This window comes from Dermacentor albipictus, chromosome 2 (assembly GCF_038994185.2).
Source record: "Dermacentor albipictus isolate Rhodes 1998 colony chromosome 2, USDA_Dalb.pri_finalv2, whole genome shotgun sequence".
NCBI lineage: Eukaryota > Metazoa > Arthropoda > Arachnida > Ixodida > Ixodidae > Dermacentor > Dermacentor albipictus.
In genome coordinates, this window is record NC_091822.1 from 197,364,833 (window position 1) to 197,386,965 (window position 22,133).

At 47.9% G+C, this 22,133-nt stretch overlaps 1 protein-coding gene across 1 annotated transcript in view; it reads left to right on the forward strand.

Moving 5' to 3' along the window:
* The first annotated feature begins 12,415 nt into the window (after window positions 1-12,415).
* Window positions 12,416-22,133, forward strand: part of LOC135898454 (uncharacterized) — a 41,084-nt gene continuing 31,366 nt past the window's right edge. The window contains exon 1 of the transcript XR_010563337.1: window positions 12,416-12,461. The gene's annotated coding sequence lies outside the window, so the exon portion shown is untranslated. The remainder of the gene's footprint in view (window positions 12,462-22,133) is intronic.

Genomic DNA, 22,133 nt, shown 5'->3' on the forward strand with positions numbered 1-22,133 from the left:
TCTCTCGTTCGCGCCGCCTTGATTGCCTCCTGCACTGCGCGTGTTTGGGCACGTTTCGCGCCGCGCGCGGTGTGTGCGCGTGGACATTTCCTTCGAAGGGCGGTGTACAGTCTCTCTCACATTTAGGGGAAAACTCGAAGCGCAGCAGCTCGCGCAGATGCTCGAGGGGGCGGGATCTTGAACGGCGTCGTCTGCTACGGCGGCGCACGCTGGCCGCATTGTCGAGAAACGTTCTACTGTCAGGTGCAGGGCGCTGATCACATCGTTACTGCGTGAAAGGAGCCGGTATTCTTTGCTAAGCGTTGCGCGACGCCCATTGATACGCCTCGAATGTAAGTTCATCGCTGCATGGCAGTCATAGACGACGTACTGATTCCATACATTCTTGACGGCCCGTTTCTGGAAGGCGACTATATATTCTAACGCGATAGGACGCCGATCCACACTGCTCGTGCTGTGCAAGAACTGCTAGAAGAGCGCGCAGTCACTCTCTTGGAGCGGCCGCCTCAATCCCCGGGCGCCTACATCATTTAAAATGTCTGGGGCTCGTTGAAAGTATCGCTGGCGCAACATCCCCTCTATCAGTCGCCCGAGGATAGGCTTCGATCCACCATCGTCAGCGACTGAGACGTGCTGCGAATGAACACATCCCTGATCAAGTCATTCTACACTTCACTGCCTTCCAGGATGAGCGCTGTCATCGCTGCCGCTGGGGACATGACGAGATACTAACTGAAGTTCCGAGCGTGACGTGTCCAATTCCCCACCGGCGGGCAGGGTCTGTCTGGTGTAGCGAATGATTATCGAGAAAAATCACTTCCAGCTCATTGTCTGAACCTAAAACGTTCATTTAATCGTGTCCGTTTGTTTCACCGTGTTCGACTCCCATTGTTGAGTGCTTTGTTTTCCTTTCGAGTCAAACAAAGACTGAGCACGTTGCGCGCACATCTTGGTGCGTTTTGTCGCTGCTCATTACGGTAGCACACACAGTGAAGAAATATACGTGCACACGCTCAGTACTCCGGCCCTTCGAAATTACAAATGAACCATGTTGTCAAAAGAAGTTTGTGGAACTCCATAAGCGCCAATGAAGGATCAGAGTGTGGCGACGCACAACGTTTAGTAAAGAACATCAGCTCAGTTCCCGCAGTACCGATGAAATCGGTGCACTGCCCCTGACAGTACCACGCTTCCCGAAAATGCGGCCAGCGCGCGCCGCCGTAGCAGACGACGCAGATCACGACACCGCCCCTCAAGCGTGTGCGCCTGCTCGAGCTGCTGCCGCCGCACGACTCCATTGCTTGCCGCATCGCGATGCAATACGTTCCGAGTTTTCCCCTTAGTGTGAAACAAACTGCACACGCTATATTTGCCTTTAAGAAGATCGGTACGCTTGACGATTGTTTTTATGGCTGCAATGCGGCGAAAGGGCAGCGTCTGCTTAACCATGTAAGGGACGCTGAGCAGGTAATTGGAAACGACATCGTATGTGCCGCCGGAAAAATCGTCAGCACATACGATGCGGCACATACATACGGCACCTACGAGCTAAAGTCATTTTTGCAGTTTCTCACATTATGTTTGCTACAAATCCGTGTTGTCTCTGATGGCGACAACGGACTTCTATCGACACTGTGCGGAAATAAACAAGATATATAGCTGCATAGCACAAGTACGACATGCGCACACAACTTTAACTAGTACGTCCCCTACAATATGGAATAGAGGCAGCAATGTAGACAGCTTGGTCATTTTTTAACAGTACTCAAGAGACGGAAGTTGAAAGTATTATTAATCATTCCTGCTTCAGCAATGCCGGCGCGACCAAGACGCGGGTGTGTATCGTCCAGTAACCCGATCGATCGGTGCAGTGGTGAAGCGGGAATGAACTCCGGTCATGTTCAATGAATCATGCACATATTCAATTTCTCGGCACGCGTGAACTTCGGCCACTGCTAGCGCATACAACAGACGTGGCTTCCATTCTCAGACAGCGCACACACAAACGAAACACGAGAAAGAAGACAGGACAAGCACTCGTTGAACTTAAAGTTTTTGTATGAATAAAAGGATTATGTACCGAGTAATTATTAATTTCACGTGGGTTAGATATAGAAACCGTCATACACTCAGGAGTGATCAATAAACGATCTCGCTTCGTTTGCCAGATGTTTACTTCGCTCGGCGCACCGCAGTAATCCATGTCTGTCGTCTGCTTCTTTCGTACCATTTTCTTGTGAATCGGTATAATTTCACTGGTGGCATCAACCTTTTCATGTTTACATTGCTGTCGTGACAGTTAACAACACAAGAATAATTTCCGGTCATCCGAAGAGGCGCCATCGCAAACAAGAGACGTTTCGCGCGCAGCGCGAACTGAACGCGGGCGCGACCGCGAAGGGAAGCGGCGACGGAAACCTACACCTTCTCGCGTGCAGCGCGCGCGAGAAAGCCTTCTCGCGTGCAGCGCGCGCTCAGCCTGGCCTCCTCTGGCTCAGCGCGAGCGAAGGGAACCGGCGGAAGCAAACCCCCGGGGGATTGGAAACCGTGCCGCCAGGGGAGAAACGAGCGCTGGCGTCTCGGGCGAAACTTGGCGTGCGCTCGTCTATATGAGCGCGCGAACTAAACGAACGAGCAAACGACTAAACGAGCGTGCGAACGAACGAACAAACGACTAAGCACGAACGACGGCAAAACCAGCCAGGGAACGGGCGGGCGACCGCGCGTTTTCTTTGCGAGTGCTCCACCGCCGCATCTTAAGCTTCGCACACTTTAAAGCTCACGCGAATTAGCACGTACGTCTCAATTACCTATGATGCGGTCGCTCGATGACGAACGCACCCCGTAACATGGTTTTGGGAGAGCACGCACGCTTTTCATCGGTGCCACTGTATCGCAAATCCACCGGGCGACCGCCAACGAGGAACACGAACAAATGTGGCAAACAAAGCTAGTCTATCTAAAGAAGGCTAGTAAGTAACCACAAAAGGCAGAGAGTTGCTCTCCTGAGACGCTTTCATGATCGAGACTGAAATTTTGTCAAAAGGACTGCGCTGAATCTTAAAAATTTCGTAATCACGTTATCGCACGCAACCTCTCATGCCCGCGAACTCAAGCCGATTGGCGTTCAAAACGATTGAGCGCACCAAATACGACTAACACGACCACGTGGTGCGCATATAAGCAAAGCAGACGTTGCGTAAAAATCATGTTAATGCGTGCGTACAAATGGCAACATGCACAGTGAACTGTGCAATATCTACTACGTTATTGCCCGCAGCACAATGGGCAGGTTGCAAGTGCTAGGCGGCGCCCCGTCTTTCCGACCCCTAGCGCCATCTGACGAACAGTTGCGCGAATGTGGTAGGATTACTCACGGCGTCAGCAGCCCGCACTGCGTGTTTGGCGTCCTGTCAAACGATAGCGATGGCGCGAAACAGCGTGCCGATATTAATTTTAACCGGGTTTCTGGGAATTACAAGATCTTCATAGCTTTTTTCGTGAAACGAATTTAGGGAAAGGAAGTCGTCTATTTGAAGTGGGGCACGTCTACGACGTGAGGGAAGTGTTGAACTCGCACTGATCGGAAGTGACTGCTAGGTTTATTCCGCAAACGAAAAATAATTCACGAGCGAGATGCGTGAAGCTCAGCGTAATTTACTTCGTTATCTACGGTGTGGACGCATGAAATTGTAGGCGAAATTGATTCTTGAAGATCGGCGACAGCAGACAAATCCTAGCGGGGAGCTGCGATTGCCGTGCTGGCATCGCAGGGAAGTGCAAGGATGCCGCGGTAGTTTCCCTGTACATACATGACGGCAAATACGAATCCAAAACATCACATCCAAGAACGTGGGGCGTATGAACGACTCGTGTAAGACCTACCAGAGGTATTCTAACGTTGCTCTCCCCAAACACACAATAAAAAGGGGAGGAACTTACCAGTAGTGTAACTTGGGCGAAAATATTTTCGCCCAAGTTACTGGAAGTGCGATATTTTTATGTTGCGATTTTTCAGTGCGTGCAAAGGAGGTTCCAATAAACCACGTTGTCAAAAATTTTGGTGATCTCATCTGCACCTTCGTTGATATGCTGCCATGGGCGCAGAAGAGTGTATGCCAGCTCAGCCGGCTGCAACCCCTCCTCAAATCTCTCGGCAAGCCCTAGCGCTGTTCGAATGGGAGAGGATTGGGAAAGAGTTCCACGGCTTTACTGACAGTGTAGGAACAAACTTCTTTGTTTGATGCATATCCCGGTACGCACTGCAGGCAGTGGCGTAGCAAGGGGGGGAGCGTGGGCTCCGTTTGCAAGGGGCCATTAGGGGGGGGGGGGGGGTGTCATATACGTCTGGAGACACACAGAAATTGTTGATATCCTCGCCTTCCTCCAATAAATCCGGGGGAGGGGGGGGCAGCTAGAAGACCTATGGGCACCGGGTGCCAGACGACCTAGCTACGCTACTGACTGTAGGTGTCCTGTTGCTGCCATCATTGCTGTAAAAGCAAAGAATTCAGAGTTATAACGCACTTGGCATAACGCCGGAACATAAAACAGCTTATGCCGTCGGATGAGCGCTATCCAGTGTTGACGCCGACGGTCGGCTTGGAAACCTGTAAAACTTTGTTCCTCGTGAGTTGGTGTACGTGCTGTTGCAGCCCACTACTCAACAGCTCGGGTTGCACTTCGGCATTGCTCAGAAAAGGCAACAGCTACGCGCGAAACAGTGCGCATACAGGCTTTCCGAACGCAAGCGGGCCGGTCGTATCCTGCCGGTTCTGCGCTCGCCGCCGCGAGGGGCGCCCTAGTAGGCGCGGGAACTACGTTCGCAACCTGCCTATACGCAAGCCTGGCGCATACAATACTCTGAGAGAGCCACAACTTACATCACATAGTCGCGCGGAGGAAGTTGGTCGGAAGTTCTCCCTCCCGATTCGGTGAAGCCATGTCTTTCTACTTAACCCGTTGCGCTTACCGGACGGTATCGCGAACATATTCTTGCCTTTGCTAAAACTATATTGGCATCCAAACGCGCAGCAGGTCATGGTAACAGAAAATGACGTGAAGCGACGTCGCACTTGCCACAAAACATCCTTCAAGGCGTTCACATGATCAAAACAACACAGAATAGGAACGGAAGGAATGCCGCCAACAAGCGCCGCTTCTCGAGCAAAGATAGCACTTAAGCGCGACTGTAAACAAACGAAGCCGGCGCAAGGGGCGACGTGATGCCATTAGGCCAATAGCGACGCGGCGTCGGCTTCGGCCAGAGCGCTGGAGGAGGAGGCGGCATTCTTCAAAGCGTGGCACTACTTTACGAAGTTTAAGGGGTTTTAGTATGCTTCGCATAAAAGCGCTACCAACGGCCAACGGTTGAACGAGAGTGGGCGCCAGTGGCTCCCATAGAAACCGGATATCTGTGCAGGTCTGGAATTCCAGTAGGTCGTGGTTGGAACCATGTTGGAACTAAAGCCCCTGCATGCATAGAGTTTCCTACAAAAATTCTTGTAGAAAACTCTATGCCTCCATGTATATGTGTATGGAGGGGCTTTAGCTGGAACAATTTTTGTAGGAAACTCTATATATATGGTTGGAACCGTGGCGGTGGCGCCACTTACGTAAGGGGAGTCTCGAGTATACTTTTACGTTTTTGGTGCTCGCTGCTTGCAAAAAAAGAAAGCATGTGTATCAGTGAAAGAGCAACAGCATACTTCTGGTCGCCGAGTTATTAGCGGAACCATAAAAAGCAGCCGCTATTGGAACTTCTGCTGGGGGGGCGCCACATATGAGTACAGGGCGCCGGATGGGGCCGATATGTTTTATTTGTTTGAAGCGGCAAGCAGGACGTTTACAGTCTACGCTTCGCAAGACCTACTGATGAAAAACTATGCGCGCAAAAATACACACGAAGGATACATACTGCTTGAAGAACAAGAAAAATATTTGTTCTCTGTGCTCGTACAAGGAGATCTGCAAGTATAATTAGATCTCCCGTAGTATTTTTCGTCGTCGCGCGCCTCACCGCAATTTAGGGATCGCCAGCTGTTTGTGCGCGAGAGAAAAAATCTAGGGGGCTTGTGCTCCTTGAATATATCATACGAATATATGACTCTGCCTAGGCACTACGGAGGAGGTTTCTTAGCGCGTGTTGTATGCGTTTGTCCCCTAGACATCACAATCCTTAGACATCACAATCCCTAGACACCACAATCACAATCCTCGGATTACGCGAGAAACTTTGCAATTGCAGCGCAAGCTAAAGCGATTAAAGAAAAGAATACAAAAATCAAGCTCAGCCTTTTTAGAAGCAAAAATTCATGAAGTTTCAGAGAAATTAAAACAATGCATTCCGAAAGATAAAGAAAAATGCTACAATAAACAACTTCCGGATTTTATAAAAACTGCACCTGAAAAGTTTTGGCGGTCAATTGCACCAGTTTATCGTTCTACCGATGCATTTATTATAAATGGACAACATGTAAGTGACAAGGTCCAGGTATCAGCAGCATTTAATAACACCTTTAAGAAAGTTTTCACGAAAGATGACGGGCGTCTCCCACCCTTTAGCATGTCCCTTCCTTCCATGCCTGACGTTATAATTTCCGAAGAGGGTGTTTTTAATCTATTATTAAAACTGGATATTAAGAAATCGCCTGGACCAGATGATATTCCGAATGCCTTCCTTAAACAGTATGCAGAGTGGCGTTCAAAATATTTGTGCGTCCTATTCACTCGATCATTGAAAGAAGGTGTTCTACCGTGTGATTGGAAAACTGCTAGAATTAAGCCTTTGCATAAAAGTGGAGAGAAGACGTGTATTGAAAATTATCGCCCTATTTCATTAACTTCGACAACGTGCAAATTACTGGAACACATCATTCATAAGCATCTAACTAATTTCCTCGAAGAGCATAATGTACTGGCAGCTGTTCAACACGGGTTCAGACGAGGGTATTCTACATGCACTCAACTGGTCGAAACAATCCATGATTTTGCGACAGCAATCAACGAAGGAAAACAAACTGATGTTATCTTTATGGACTTTCGAAAAGCTTTCGATAAGGTTTCACACAAGAAATTACTTCATAAACTCAGTTTTATTATAAATAATAAACAGATATTAACATGGATACAATCGTACCTATCTGATCGCCGTCAGTTTGTGGAACTGCATAGAACTTGCTCCAATTACGTTCCTGTCGATTCTGGTGTTCCTCAGGGATCCGTCCTCGGCCCCCTACTGTTTTTGATGTTTATTAATGATATTGTTAAAAACCTGTCAGTACGTGTTAAGTTATATGCGGACGACTGCGTGCTGTATGAGAAAATAAGTTCGACTGATGATCAAATTAGGCTGAATAATGATTTTGCAAAAATAGTTTCTTGGTGTGAGAAGTGGCAAATGTCAATTAACTTTGAAAAAACCGTATTTATGAGAATAACACTTAAAAAGCTTCCTCTTCTATATTACTACACTGCTAATAATAATTTTCTTCATGAAGTCACAGAATATAAGTATCTAGGTCTATGGATCTCTGATAACCTTTCTTGGACCAGGCATGTCGACTATGTTTCAGCAAACGCCCCCCGAAAGCTTTTCTTCTTACGACGCTCGCTTAAGCTAGCAACACCTGGTACACGCCTCCTTGCCTACAACACTATTATTAGACCAATCTTAGAATATGCAGTAATTATCTGGGACCCTTTTACAAAGGTAAACATAAATAAACTTGAAAGAATCCAAAAGAAAGCAGTAAGGTTTATATATAACACTTACGGGCGAGCATCAGTCAGTGACCTCCTCAAAAAAAAAAAGCGGTTTACCCTCTATTCCTAACAGAAATCGCATATGTCGCTTAAAGTTTTTCTATCAATTAATTAATAATAATCTCAAAGTTGACACCTCCAATATCCTTACCTATTCCTCGGGGTACCAAACTAGAAATCGCCACTCTCTTTCTATAACACCATTAAATCCGCGAGTTAATTGTTTTAAATATTCCTTTTTTCCAAGGACCATCACTGATTGGAATAACCTCACGGATGATGTTGTCAGACAGACATCATTACATTTATTTCAAGAGCATTTGAATTGATTGTTGTTAATTGACCTTGTCGCTGTATTCTCTTGTTGAATTCCTATGTGCAATTTTGTTTTCTTTGTGTCTGTAATTCTGTATCTTCACACAATGTTTCCCACCTGCTATGATCTTGTGTACAAGATCGCAGTATTCATAAATAAATAATAATAATTACGGAGTGCGGTCGAGTTTGTTTATGCTCCGCCGCTGGCTGCCCGCGCGGTGAGGCAGTGGGCACGGAGGCCACATTTGGTGATCGTTGTGTCCGAAGGGACAAAGTTCTCACTGGTGTTGTACAAGTCGCGCGTCGCTTTTTTGTGTCGCGACGATAGATTGGATTTTTTACAAGCACTGCTTCATGAGGGCACTAGTAACCGGCAAACGGAGGCCTCGGGAGAGCACCCGAGGTCTCCAGGACACCCAAGAGGTATAGCGTCGGGATCAAAGGTGCAAGCAGGGCGGCCCGTGGATTGGTACCGCGGAAGCCGAAGCGTGCTAGGGGGTATTCGCATAAAAATATTGGCTCTCCGATGTCGCTGACAGCCTATCTTATACAGCCCTGGCTCTTGTGCTAGCCCTGGCACGCGCATGCCTCCGCGAGCCCCAACCTACGGCGTTCCTGGTGTTCCGTGGTGTTCCGCCGAGACTATATAGAGTGTACTAGATAATGGTCGCCGCACGACAGCCATGGAGGTCCCACTACCGTGTTTCTCGGTCGTGAGCCAGCTGCCCTCACTAAACGTCGAGAGTCCTCTTTGAAGGCACGTGACAATATGAACAACAGCGTTGGGGGAAATATATTGCACTCAGAATCGGCGAGACCGGGAAGTCTTTATCAATGTAATCTCCGTGGCTTGTCTGGCGATCACAACACAATAGAGATATATGATGCTTGAGGAACGAGAAAAATATTTGTTCTCCAAAGGGAACCGTACAATAACATCGTAGAATTAAAGCCGACACTGCGGCCGCAATGCACGCGCAATCACCGAGCAGCATAAATAAATAAATAAAAATAAAATAAAGAAGAGAAAGAAAGACATATATTCCTAAGGCATAAATATATATAGATGTCATGTGGAATTATAAACACCGTTTGGGCGTGGGCTCGCATCCTACTTCTGACACCATGTATCGAGTGGCGACCAGAACGACGGGCGGCACAAGATCAGAGCACAATCGCTATGGTTTATTGCGGTCCGTACATATATAGCCCCGTGGGTAGAGAATGTTAGTGTTGACAATGCAGAAGGAAATACAGAACGTTGAACATGAACAGCCGGTGATAACAGGCGCGCATCAGTAGTGATATGATACGGGATTTTTCAGGTATATGAGAAACCTATAGACAGCGCGTGTACAGACCTTCAGCTGGGAATACGGCTTCTTGGCTCCCCCAGTTGAAGAAAAAGCGGAACGCAGTGTATACAGTGTATGACTAAATACAGGAGGTGGAGGTCATGCGTGGACAGCTAATCGACCCTGCTCCTGTACATGCCCGTAAGGACAGCACCAGAAAGCAAGTTAGAATACATGTACGACAACGACAGTATAGTACACTGCGTTTTGAAGAACGTGCTGCAGCCACTATAGAATCCACACGGAAGGTTCGAGAGCCTGCGCAAACTATAACTGAATATATAAATTTCCTTGTAATCATGGCGCCTTTGCCAATTGATTGCGCCGCTGTGACAATCACCAGGCAATGGTCTCCAGTGCTTTCCTCAACCAGAGCCACATTCAGAAGGACCGTATAATATCTGACGCACTGAACGCAGAATGGAAATTCCGCGACTCGACGCCGTGAACGGATGCAATTCGCGCATCGCAACGTCATCCCAAGACAGCTTCGGAGCGGAATTCACACTGTATGGCACTCGAGCTTGGCGCGCACACCTAAAAGCAGTTTCAGCAGCCAAATTAAGGGGAACTGAAAGTACAGCTCGAGAAGAGAAGGACGCCCATACTCGTTCACGGTCAACCGCGCAGTCGTATCACGCAAGCAGCTGAAACCTGAAAACACATAAAGAAGAACTCGCGAACCCACTTGGTCAAACGCACTTGGCCATCGATTCAGCTGACGTAGAAAGTGCCCGTACAACACGCAGGCCGTTGCGCCGTCACGGAAGCTCTGCAGACTCTTTGACGTCGTCGGTAGCAGTGTTTTCCCACCCGGCGCGATCGGTCGCACCCAGTAATCACCCCACCCCTCGAACGGTTTTAGAATCTAGCTGGGCATTACCCTGCCCCCTCAAACACGCTTCGTCCTTCCGCGCCCGACGCCTTCTCGCAGCTGCCGGCCACGCGTGTCGTCTGCCCGCATGGCCGCCGCCGCCCAGCTGACCGAGGAAAGTGGCCCACCAAGGTCGGCGCCGGCGTATACCGCAGCTCGTTGCAAACCACTCCGCAGATACAGCAGCGGTATATCGGGCGTACATCGAACTTTTGACGATTGCCTCGCGCTTGCGCATGTTGCACAAGAACGGCCGGTTGCGCCCGGTTATAACGCACACCCCTTTCCCTAGAATGCACTTATATGTACATACACCGCAGCAGCGTCCCGCTGGGCAGAGGGGTGTTATGAGGCAACTCTACCACCTGAGCAGTGAGTGAGTAAATAAACTTTTATTAGGTCCAGCAAAACGCGATAAAACGCGCACGCGGCTAATCCCACGACGGAACTGACAGGTCTAGCCTGCCGGCCCGATTGCGGGCGCGCTGGACGGCCAGGGTTTGGTCCTCAAAGACGGGACTTCGCAGGAGCGCGTCCCACTCTTTCTTGGTGAACTTCGGGCCCAGCGAGCCGCACTCCCAGAGCATATGAGGCAAAGTAGCAACCTCACCACAGGCCGCGCAAGAACAATTCGGATAAATATCTGGATATATGCTGTTAAAGGACGCCGGATTTGGGTAGGAGTTCGTTCGCAAGAGTCTGAGCGTGACCGCCTGCGGCCTGCTTAGCTTCGAGTGAGGCGAGGGGAAAACCCTTCTCTCTAAGTAAAAGAATTTATTAAGTTCATTGTGCGGGATAGGATCGTCTCTGTGTCCGGGGAGAAAGAAAGTTTGACCAGCGTGTCCACGACGGAAACTGCAAAAGCCTTGCCGTCTCAGTATGCAGCTGCGTCCACGAAGCTTGCTTCGATCTAGTCCGTGTTTATTTCCTTCAGTATATTCAATGCTCTTGCCTTGCGACGGCCTGCGTTGTGAACGGGATGAACGTTGCGCGGCAAAGGGGCGACCACGATCTCCTCCCCTATTTCTCTGGGGACTTGGGTGTTTTCAGCCAAGCTCTTGGTGGGTGCGAGTCCGATCTCCTCAAGGATTCGCCTGCCGGCTGGCGTGGTGGACAGCCGCGTTAGCTCGGCCCGTTCCTGAGCCTCGGCTGTCTCCTCCATGGTGTCGCGGACCTGAGCAGTGTCCGGAAGGCGCCGTGGCTTGCGATTACGCCTCGTGGTGCTTTAGCTATACATGTTCGGAGAACACAGCAAATATTTGTCAATTCAACTAACTGTTTCCCGTTGACAGCTCAACACGATGCCTGAAATACTTATCAACTCCTAGAAGACGAAGAGGGTCTTTCCTGTTTTGTAAGACATTCTGTATACGGTTTTTTTTTATGCGAATATCATTCTTTACCTCCTCCAACTGTTTTGAACCTATCTATCTATCTTAGTTAGAGCTTAGTTAATTGGTTATCGATAGAAATGGACTACACTGTATTCGAAAAGAAAAGTATCCACGTTTGGGATACCCGCCGTGGTTGCTTAGTGGCAATAGTGTTTGGCTACTAAGCAGGAGGTCGTGGGATTGAATCCCGGCCACGGCGGCGGCATTTCGATAGGGGCGAAAACACCCCTGTACTTAGATTTAGGTGCGCGTTAAAGGACCCCAGGTTCCCAAAACTAGTTTGTTTTGGGGTTCCCAAAGAACCCCAAAACTAACTCCAGACGGGCAGTCGCATAGTTTACGAACGCTGGCGGCGGCCGACCAGGCCTGCTGCATGCAACTCGTGTAGCCACCATTCGCGTGGAGCAAGCACGCGTCACCTGCATGTGCTTATTTTTTAGCGCTGTCAAATATACAGATATTACAGCTAAATTTAGAGATGATTCTTAAAAATATGTACGTGACTGGTACATGTCTTGGATACAGCATGACTGCCCAAGCAAAAACAGTTAACTATGCAGCTCAACTGGGTTATATTTCAATTCTGTATGCTTGCTCACCACCTCTCACTATACGCTACGTAACTTCTACGTTCAACTTCAACTTGCGTTGATGCTGAAGTCACGCATTCTTTAGTATTATGTACCCAATAATAAACAAATGTGTTTGCAGGTACCTGGAGCTCTCAGCTGAGCCAGTTGGAATATCTGCACCCAGGTGATTGGTGGTGATTGTATTTATGTTAAACATGCACGCACGCACGCACGCACGCACGCACGCATGATATTGAAATTGTATGTCTTAAAGTAGAAAACTGTGTCTGTTGATGTATACAGACCACCCGATGGCAGCATAAACAATTTTATACGGTTTTTAGATAACATATTGACACGTGTGCTTGCTTATCTTTAACGGGCGACTATGTTTCACCGCCTAACCACTGTTATCGCACAACGCAGGACGCGCCTGCATGTATCGGAAGTTTCTGGAATGTTATCGATGGTTCCATCTAATGTCTGTCACCGAACCTTGTGTAATCTGATTGTATGTATGCGCGATGCGACTAGTGTAGAACTTTGTGAAAGACACGCGGGTCCCAAGGATTAATCTCCAACATTCGACGACTGATGTATAAAAGTCGACGCGCTTGACCCACTGATCAGATTTTCGATGATCGCCGACTGTGTTCGCCGCTATCGTTGTTCTTTGAGTGTAGCCTGCTTTTGAGGGCACAAGTTCACCCAATAAAACGCTAGTTCCTTTAATCACAGTTTTGTTGCCTTCTTCACCGTCACTACTATACGTGACAATAATTTCCTTTGTCAATGACAATGGATATAGACTCGTGTTGGGAGGTGACTTGAATATTGATATGTTAGCAAGCACAAATAAGCAAAAGGATCTTTCGGCACTTCTTGATTCCCACTTTTTACCGAATGTTATTGTCACTCCTACTCGTATTACTGGCTCGAGTGCAACATTAATAGACCTGATCATAACAAACTTTCCCTTCGATTCCGCACTTTCTGGCACTATTTATACCGCTATCAGTGGTACGTCACCTACCTATCTGTTTTATTGTACACCAATCCCGCTGCACACCCAGACAGGCTGCTTCTGGTATATATTATAGAACTGTAAATTTAAACTCCCTTTCGCGCTTTCGTGATGAAATTGTGCAAACGCTATGGGATGACTTATTCTCTTTCTCCTTTGCTGATTTAGCTTACGACTATTTTATCCGCACGATCAGTTCAGTTTATAATAAACATTTCCTAGTTCCACCCTAGTTCAAAACATTTCCCACTTCAGGTTTTTAAAAAAAACCAAAGCTAGATGACTACAGAGATCATAGAAACGATGAAGGAAAAGGATATATGTTATTTCATGCATTCCTAGTTAACCGAAATCAAGATGCTTTGAGGATGTTTAAAAAATGTTGAAATTTGATCATTAAGTTAAAACGGCAAGCAAAACGAAACTACTATTATAACATGTTAGAGGGCGTCACAGATATCAAACAAATGTGGAATAAATTACACTCCATCATATTTCCAGGTGAAGTAAGAAATAGTTTTGAATAACTTGTAGTTGACAATGAAGTTATCAAAGGCAAGGAGCTAGCCGACAAATTCAATGAGTACTTTACATCTGTAACTGAGAGCTCACATCACGATAGCGCCTTTGATTACTTACCCGTGCCGCTCAAGGAATCAATTTCTTTGCCCAACTGACTAAAATGAAGTATTAAGAGTATTTAAAAACTTTAAGATGAGTAAGAGTGAGGATATTAATGGTCCAAAAAGGAAGCCGATTAAATATAGTATTGATCTTCTTAGTCCGTGTGTGACACATATTTACAGCATTTCCTTACGAACTGGCATTTTCCCTCAGAATATGAAGAATGCTAAGGTGACTGTAATATACAAAAGTGGAGATAAACACATTCTCGGTAATTATAGACCTGTTTCAATACTTCCCCTATTCTCCAAAGGACTTGAAAAAAATATTCATCTTAGACTGTCAAACTTTTTTGACAAACATTCCATCATAACAAAATCGCAATATGGATTTAGATCAGGTTTTTCAACAGAAAGTGCTCTGCTGTTTCAAAAAGAATTGATTCTTCAAAATATTGAAGCAAAAAAGTTCACACTCGGCATATTCTTTGGATACGTCCAAGGCCTTTGATAAAATTATCCATAAAACATGAATAGGAAAGCTGCAGTGTTATGGAGTTCGTGGTGTTGCCCTCAATCTAATTAAAAACTACTTAGAAAACAGACATCAATGTGTATCGATAAGCAGAACTCTGTCTTCTATGCAACCTGTTAAATACAGAGTTCCCCAAGGCAGCATAGTGGGGCCGCTTTTGTTTATTATATTCATTAATGATATTGTCACGTGGTGGTGACGTTGAAGAACACAGTAGCAATACTGTGAAAGACAAAACTAACTTTTATTGGGCGAACCTGCGCCCACAAAAACAGGCTACACTTATAGCACAACGATAGCGGCGAACACGGTCGGCGATCGTCGAAAATCTGATTAGCGGGTCAAGCGCGTCGGCTTTTAGAGATCAGTCGTCGAATGTTCCAGAGTAACCGCTGGGACCCGCGTGTCTTCCACAAAGTTCTACACTATTCGCGTCGTGCATACATGCAGATTACACAAGTTGCGGTGAAAGACAGTGGACGGAACCATCGATAACATTCGAGAAAATATTTTACATGCTGCTCTGTGCGATAACATTTACATGCTGCTCTGTCCTGCTCTGTGCGATAACATTTGTTAGGCGGTGAGAAGTGGTCACCCGGTAAAGATAAAGAAGTACACGTGTCAATATTGTAAATGTTGACCCTTCAGCCCAATGCATAATCTACGCTGATGATACAAGTTTTTTTTTCTTTTCAGGAACAAATATACATGATCTGGTGAATCTAGCTAACTTGGTATTAGAAAAAAAATGCAGCTGGTCACTTAGAAGTTCTTAGCAAATTAACTGCTCAAAACCTAAAGCTGTTCTTTTTCGCTCTATCCCCACTTTATGAGCTCACTCATTCTTATAATCTCATGTTGAATAATAATAAAATTGAATTTTCTTCTGCAGCAAATTCTCTAGGTGTAATTTTTCACGAATATATGAAATGGATCACCATACAGAACTTTTACAAAACAAACTTTGCAATATCTTGGGCGTACTGAGATAATGTCAGCGTGTATTGCCAGTTCCTCAAAAGCTTTCGATATTTAAGGCACTCTTCTCATCACATCTGCGACATTGTATAATTTGGGGTAACGGAACACAGCAATCCATAAAGAATCTTGTTATCCTAATCTTGATTATTGGTCAAAACAAGACCAATAATCTTTAAGCTCCTAGACTTCCGAGACAAAACAAAAATTTTGCGTAACTGTAAAAAACTCAAGGATACTGATTACGCCATCAGCGAAGACTTCTCACCGCGAGTTCGAGATATTAGGAAGAAGCTATGGCAATATGGAAAAACAAAGAAGGAATCCGGTGATAAAGTGGTCCTGGTCTACGACAAACTAAAGATAAATAGTTGCCTGTATTCTTGGGACGAGGAAAATAATGAGGTGACCCCCATTACGTCCACTTCAAGCGATACAAAAAACCAGGACGTCGGTACGCGAACCTTGCCTCCCCGCCGTCCCTAGCATCCAAAATAACATTCGGTAATGTTAACGCTCGAAGTGTTAGTAGTAAGCTCGGACCCCTCGAATCAATATTGTGACGCAGCAGTAATCACGGCTTTTATTCCGCGTCAAAAGGTTAGGCGAACCGACCACGCCCACAGCAAGGAGCACACTCGAGAGCCAGCCCCACAAGCGATGATGAAGAAGAACCCCATATGAGCCCCACATGATGATGATCATGTACAGATGACAAAGAATAGCTTATATCTCGCTACACTAATGTCCCCTCGCGCGAGAGCGGCCATCCTGGCCGCAACTCAAAGGGGCGGTGAACGTCTCGTGAAAGGTTTCATACGGGAAACGTGGACAATCTCAGCGGCGCGGCAGCGGCGGTCATTTGGAACAATAACTGGTTCCACGCGATAGTTCACTGGAGAAGTCTGCTCCATGACTTTGTAGGGGCCGATGAACCGAAGCTGAAACTTGTCACACAAGCCAGGAGTACGAACTGGTGTCCGGAGTAGCACTTCCTCGCCAGGGCGGAAGCACACGACGCGATGAGAGGCGTCGTAATGCTGCTTGCGGTCCTGTTGCCGTGCTTCGGTGTTGATGCGGGCGAGCTGGCGGCAACGCAGAACGCGGGACACATATTCTTCGCAGGAGGAAGGACATTGATGGACAGTTGGCGCGAAGAAAGAGACGTCAAGACAGGAAGAGGGCGAACGACCATAGACAAGGTAGAATGGCGAGTAACCGGTCGTGCGTTGAACGGCGGTATTATATGCAAAGGTCACGAATGGTAAAATTGCGTCCCAGTTTCTGTGATCCGGGTCAATGTACATGGCTAACATGTCTGACAGCGTGCGATGAAATCGCTCTGTGAGGCCGTTGCTTTGCGGATGGTAACTGGAGGTAGTCTTGTGGGTGGTTCCGGAGGCTCGGAGTACTTCGTCTAGTAGTTGCGAGAGGAATGCTTTTCCACGGTCGCTCAGGAGGACGCGAGGAGCACCGTGACGCAGTATTAAGGATTGAAGTACGAATGCAGCAACTTCAGAGGCTGAGGCAGAACTCACACAAGTTGTTTCGGCGTAGCGTGTCAAGTGATCAACGGCTGTCACAATCCATCGTTTACCGGTGAGAGTCACAGGAAGAGGGCCATATAGGTCAACTCCAACGACCTCAAATGGTTGCGACGGACATGGAACCGGTTGCAGTTGTCCGCTTGGAGCTGATGTAGGAAGCTGATGTAGAGCGCAGGAAGCGACGTACCTCGCTACACTGGCGGACAATCCAGGCCAGTAGAAGCGCCCTTTGATGCGGTCATAGGTTTTCTGGAAACCAAGGTGACCAGCAGACATGTCGTCGTGAGAAGCCCGCAGGACATGAGCACGTAGAGAGCGTGGCAGAACAGGAACCCAGCGTTGACCGTCAGGGTGATAGACATGACGGTATAGGACGCGGTTGTCAATCTTAAATTGCGTCAGCTGCCGACGAAGGCGGGCGTTAGGCGGGCGCGAAGCTCCTTGAAGGTGGTCAATGATGCGCCGACAGTAAGAGTCGGCAAGTTGATGAAATTGGAAGGATTTGTTGTCGTGTGGAGGCATCTCGTCGACAGTGGCCAACAAGAAAGCATCTGAGGAGGGATTGAGCGAAAGCTTGTCACGGATGGTAGTTGGAGCTCCATTGCATGGTGTCGTAGGAAGCGGACAGCGAGAAAGCGCGTCTGCGTCTTGGTGTTTTTTCCCGCACTTGTAGGTAATGGTAAAGTCGTATTCTTGCAAACGAAGAATCCACCGACCAAGTCGTCCAGACAAGGTCTTCAGCGTCGAAAGCCAGCATAATGCATGATGGTCTGTAACGACCGTAAAGTGGCGGCCGTGAAGATAAGGTCGAAACTTCTGCACAGACCAAATGATAGCTAGACATTCCTGCTCCGTGATGGTGTAATTCTTTTCGGCGTTTGTCAGAACGCGACTTGCGTATGCGACGACCCTCTCACCTAAAGTGTCGTCTCGCTGTAGGAGAACGCCACCAATTCCGTGACCACTAGCATCCGTATGCAGGAGGGTAGGAGCAGCTTCATCAAAATGGCGTAGTACTGGTTCAGATGTAAGAGCTTGCTTCAGATGGGTGAACGCAGATTCACATTCGGGAGACCACACAAAGGGAACATTAGAACCCAGTAATTTGTGCAGAGGTGACGCTATTGAGGCGAAGCCCCGTATGAATCGCCGAAAATAGGAAGCGAGGCCTAAGAAACTACGCAAATCTTTGGTCTTTTCGGGACGAGGGAAGTGCTGAACTGCGGAAACCTTGTCAGGGTCAGGACGAATGCCATCTTTGCTCACAATGTGACCTAGAACTTTGATCGTCTTGCTCGCAAAATGGCATTTCTTGGTGTTTAGCTGAAGTCCAGCGTTGGCAAGGCACGTGAGAACTTCATCCAGACGTTGCAGGTGCTGAGAGAAGGTTGACGAGAAAACAACAATATCGTCGAGATAGCACAGGCAAGTCTTCCACTTTAGGCCACGAAGTACGGTGTCAATCATGCGCTCGAACGTTGCGGGCGCATTGCAAAGGCCGAATGGCATGACATTAAACTCGTAGAGCCCATCTGGTGTTGAAAACGCTGTTTTCTCCTTATCGTCCTCATGCATAGGTATCTGCCAGTAGCCGGAACGCAGATCGATGCTGGAGAAGTACTCGGCACCCTGCAGGGAATCCAAGGCATCGTCTATTCGCGGCATAGGGTATACATCCTTGCGTGTGATCTTGTTAAGTGCTCGGTAGTCGACACAAAATCGAACCGAGCCGTCTTTTTTGCGAACCAAAACAACGGGGGAAGACCAAGGGCTAGCAGAGGGGCGTATTATGTTGCGTTGGAGCATGTCGGTGACGTTCTCGTCAATGACTTTCCTCTCGGCTAGCGATACGCGATATGGTCTACGGCGCACGATGGATGTACCATCTGTCTCTATCCGATGCGTCGTAATCGAAGTCTTTCCCAACGAAGATGAATGCGCGTCAAAGGAAGCTTCATGTTTTTGGAGCAAAGCAAGCAATTGTTGTGACTGCGAAGGTGTCAGGTCGGAACTGATGGCAGCTGCAAGAGCTGAAGGAGATGCGGCCCGTCTGGTACAGAGACCTTCTGAGGAAGCTGGTTTAAAGGAAATAACAGATATAGACTCTGATGCAGTGGCGCAAGCCAATGTAGTGCCTTTAGGGATGAGAATCTTTTCGGATGTCGGGTTTGTAGCGTAGAGAAGTGCAGAGCCATCATCAAACCTAACGAGCCCTGATGCAAAGGCTATCCCTCTTGCAAGACAGCGTGCAGATGGTAAGACGAGCACGTCGCCGCAGTCAATCACATCAGACGTGATAGTAACGATGCTTTGATGGCGAGGAGGTAACGCGGTATCTTCTGCAGCAAGGAAGTGAAGGGGTGTGTCATCTGCATGAAGTGAATAGGTCGTGTCGGTCATATGGAGAACGCGTTGTCCACAGCAGATGGAGGCGGAGGCCATAGAAAGAAAATCCCATCCCAATATGAGCTGCTGGGCACACGAACTTAGCACTGCAAATTGTACGTGATGTAGAAGTCCATCGATGGAAATACGAGCTGTGCACATGGCGATAGGTCGAATGGAGGCCCCTTGAGCAGCGAGTAGCGTAGGTCCTTCATAGGGGGTCGTAACTTTCCGAAGTCGCGAACACAAATCACGGTGAATGACTGAAACACTAGCACCAGTGTCTACTAAAGCTTCTACTTGTACACCTTCGACTGCAACCAATATCACATTGTACGGACGCGATGGAGGAATTTCAGTCCTGTCGTTCGATGCAGCTTTTCCTCCAAAAGCTGCATAATTTAGTTTTCCGGACGACGCTCGGCGAATTGAGAAGCAGGTCTCAGTGGGGACGTAGAGCGGCGAAGGGGTGACGGCGAGCGGCGTCTCGCAGGACGGTAAGCCGTCTCGGATGCTACAGTAGGCGATGGAGAGCGTCCGCGCGGTGGACCATAAGGACGGCGTTGGTCATGGAAGCTCCCTAGACGTTGGAAAGTAGCTCCGGGCGAAAAGTCATCCCGTTCGTATACGTCATAGCCGCGACGCTCGTCTTGCTGGCGCTTGCGGCAAAAACGCGCTATGTGGCCGCGATAGCCGCAGTAGTAGCAGATGGGACGAGGACGCCACTGCGGATAGCTGGTTTGGGTAGGTGCGCTGGTAGTCATGGAAGCGATGTGAGCCGGTGTTGGTTTTGGAGGCATCGGTGGGACGATGACTGGAGTAGCTGCGGCTACTTGTGCGTACGTCGATGGGGCCCTAGGTGTTAGAGGGTCCGTGTACGCTGCACCAGCCATGGATGCCAATTCCTCCTTGATGACATCTCGCAGATTGGTATCGGAGGCATGAGAAGGCATAGGTCCTGCTGCTAAGCCAAGATACTGGAGCTCTTCTCGAATTATTGCGCGTATCATTGCTCGTAACGTAGGGTCGTTGGCGCTAGTGTTTGCAGTGGTGTCCGGCTGCAACCGTACTGATTCCAGTTCGTCAAGGCGCTGGCAAGTAGCAACGATATCAGCGACGGTAGTGGGGTTCTGGATGGCTAAAGCATTGAAAGCAATAGCGCCGATGCCTTTGAGGATGTGGCGAACCCTGTCTGATTCGGTCATGGCCGTGTGCACGCGTCGACAAAGAGCAAGCACATCCTCGATGTACGACGTATAAGATTCACCGGGTTGTTGCTTGCGAGTGTCGAGCGTCTTTTTTGCGAGGGCAGAACGAACAGCCGGTGTGCCGAAGATTTGGCGGAGCTGCTGTGTGAAAGCACCCCAGTTCGTGAAATCAACCTCATGGTTGAAAAACCAAGTCTTCGCTACGCCTGTCAGATAAAAGGCGACGTGACGCAGCTTGGACGCATCGTCCCAACGGTTAGCCGAACTCACTCGGTCATAGTCGTCCAGCCAATCCTCGACGTCTTCACCGCGAAGTCCAGCAAACAGATGGGGATCACGCTGGTGCCCACTGACAACCCAATACGGAGCGGCTGGGGTAGTCGAGGCCGAGATGGTGGAAGTAGAAGTGCCTGTGGGCTCGTCCTGCGACATGTTGGCGGACAGCTGGCACAATCGGCGACCCGATCGAAGCTCCAGGAGGTTGAGCGGGGAGTCAGAGGACGGGGGACCGAAGAGCACACTCCACCACTTGTGACGCAGCAGTAATCACGGCTTTTATTCCGCGTCAAAAGGTTAGGCGAACCGACCACGCCCACAGCAAGGAGCACACTCGAGAGCCAGCCCCACAAGCGATGATGAAGAAGAACCCCATATGAGCCCCACATGATGATGATCATGTACAGATGACAAAGAATAGCTTATATCTCGCTACAATATTAATAGCTTTCAAACCGGAATTTCTAGGCATAACAGAGACTTGGCTAACCAAAGACGTCAAAGACTTCGAAATTACTCCCCCAAACTACGTCATTATTCGTAAAGATCGGCCAACACGAGGCGGTGGCGTTGCTATTTTGATAAAAAAGGAAATTCCGTACGTTAAGTTGCCTGACGTTGAGGGGGTTGAAGCTGTATTTTGCAAACTTTGCTTTGCCACTACCACCTTCATTGTTGGATGCATTTACCGTAGTCCTTCTACTGATTTGAATGTGTTGCAATCATTGCACGTGTATATGCAGCAGCATGTGAAGAGCACCAAGCTCATATTACTAGGCGACTTTAATCTCCCTGATATCAACTGGCACACACTGCATCACCGTTCACCTTGCGCAGATATTCTTTTTGACATTATGCTCTCTTTTAACCTAACCCAGATAATAACTGAACCCACGCGTGTACAAGGATCCAGTTCTAACATTTTAGACCTAGTATTTTTAAGCAATCATTTTCCCACCCATAACGCTAAATTCGAAGTTTCAACCGGCTTGTCAGATCACAAACTAGTATTGTGTGAGGTGCCGTATCAAGATTCGCTACCCTCTTCACAATCAACAATTACGTACAAAGACTACAACAGAGCTGATGATACAAGCATCATTGATACACTGTCATTTCAACTATCGTCATTCAAACAACTCGCACATGATGGAAACACAGATATAGAAATTTTATGGCACGAATTTAAGTCCGTTGTGTCATACTGCATCAGTAACTACGTCCCTTTGAAAACTAAGAAAACTCATAAACATAACCCCTGGATAACTCGGACCGTT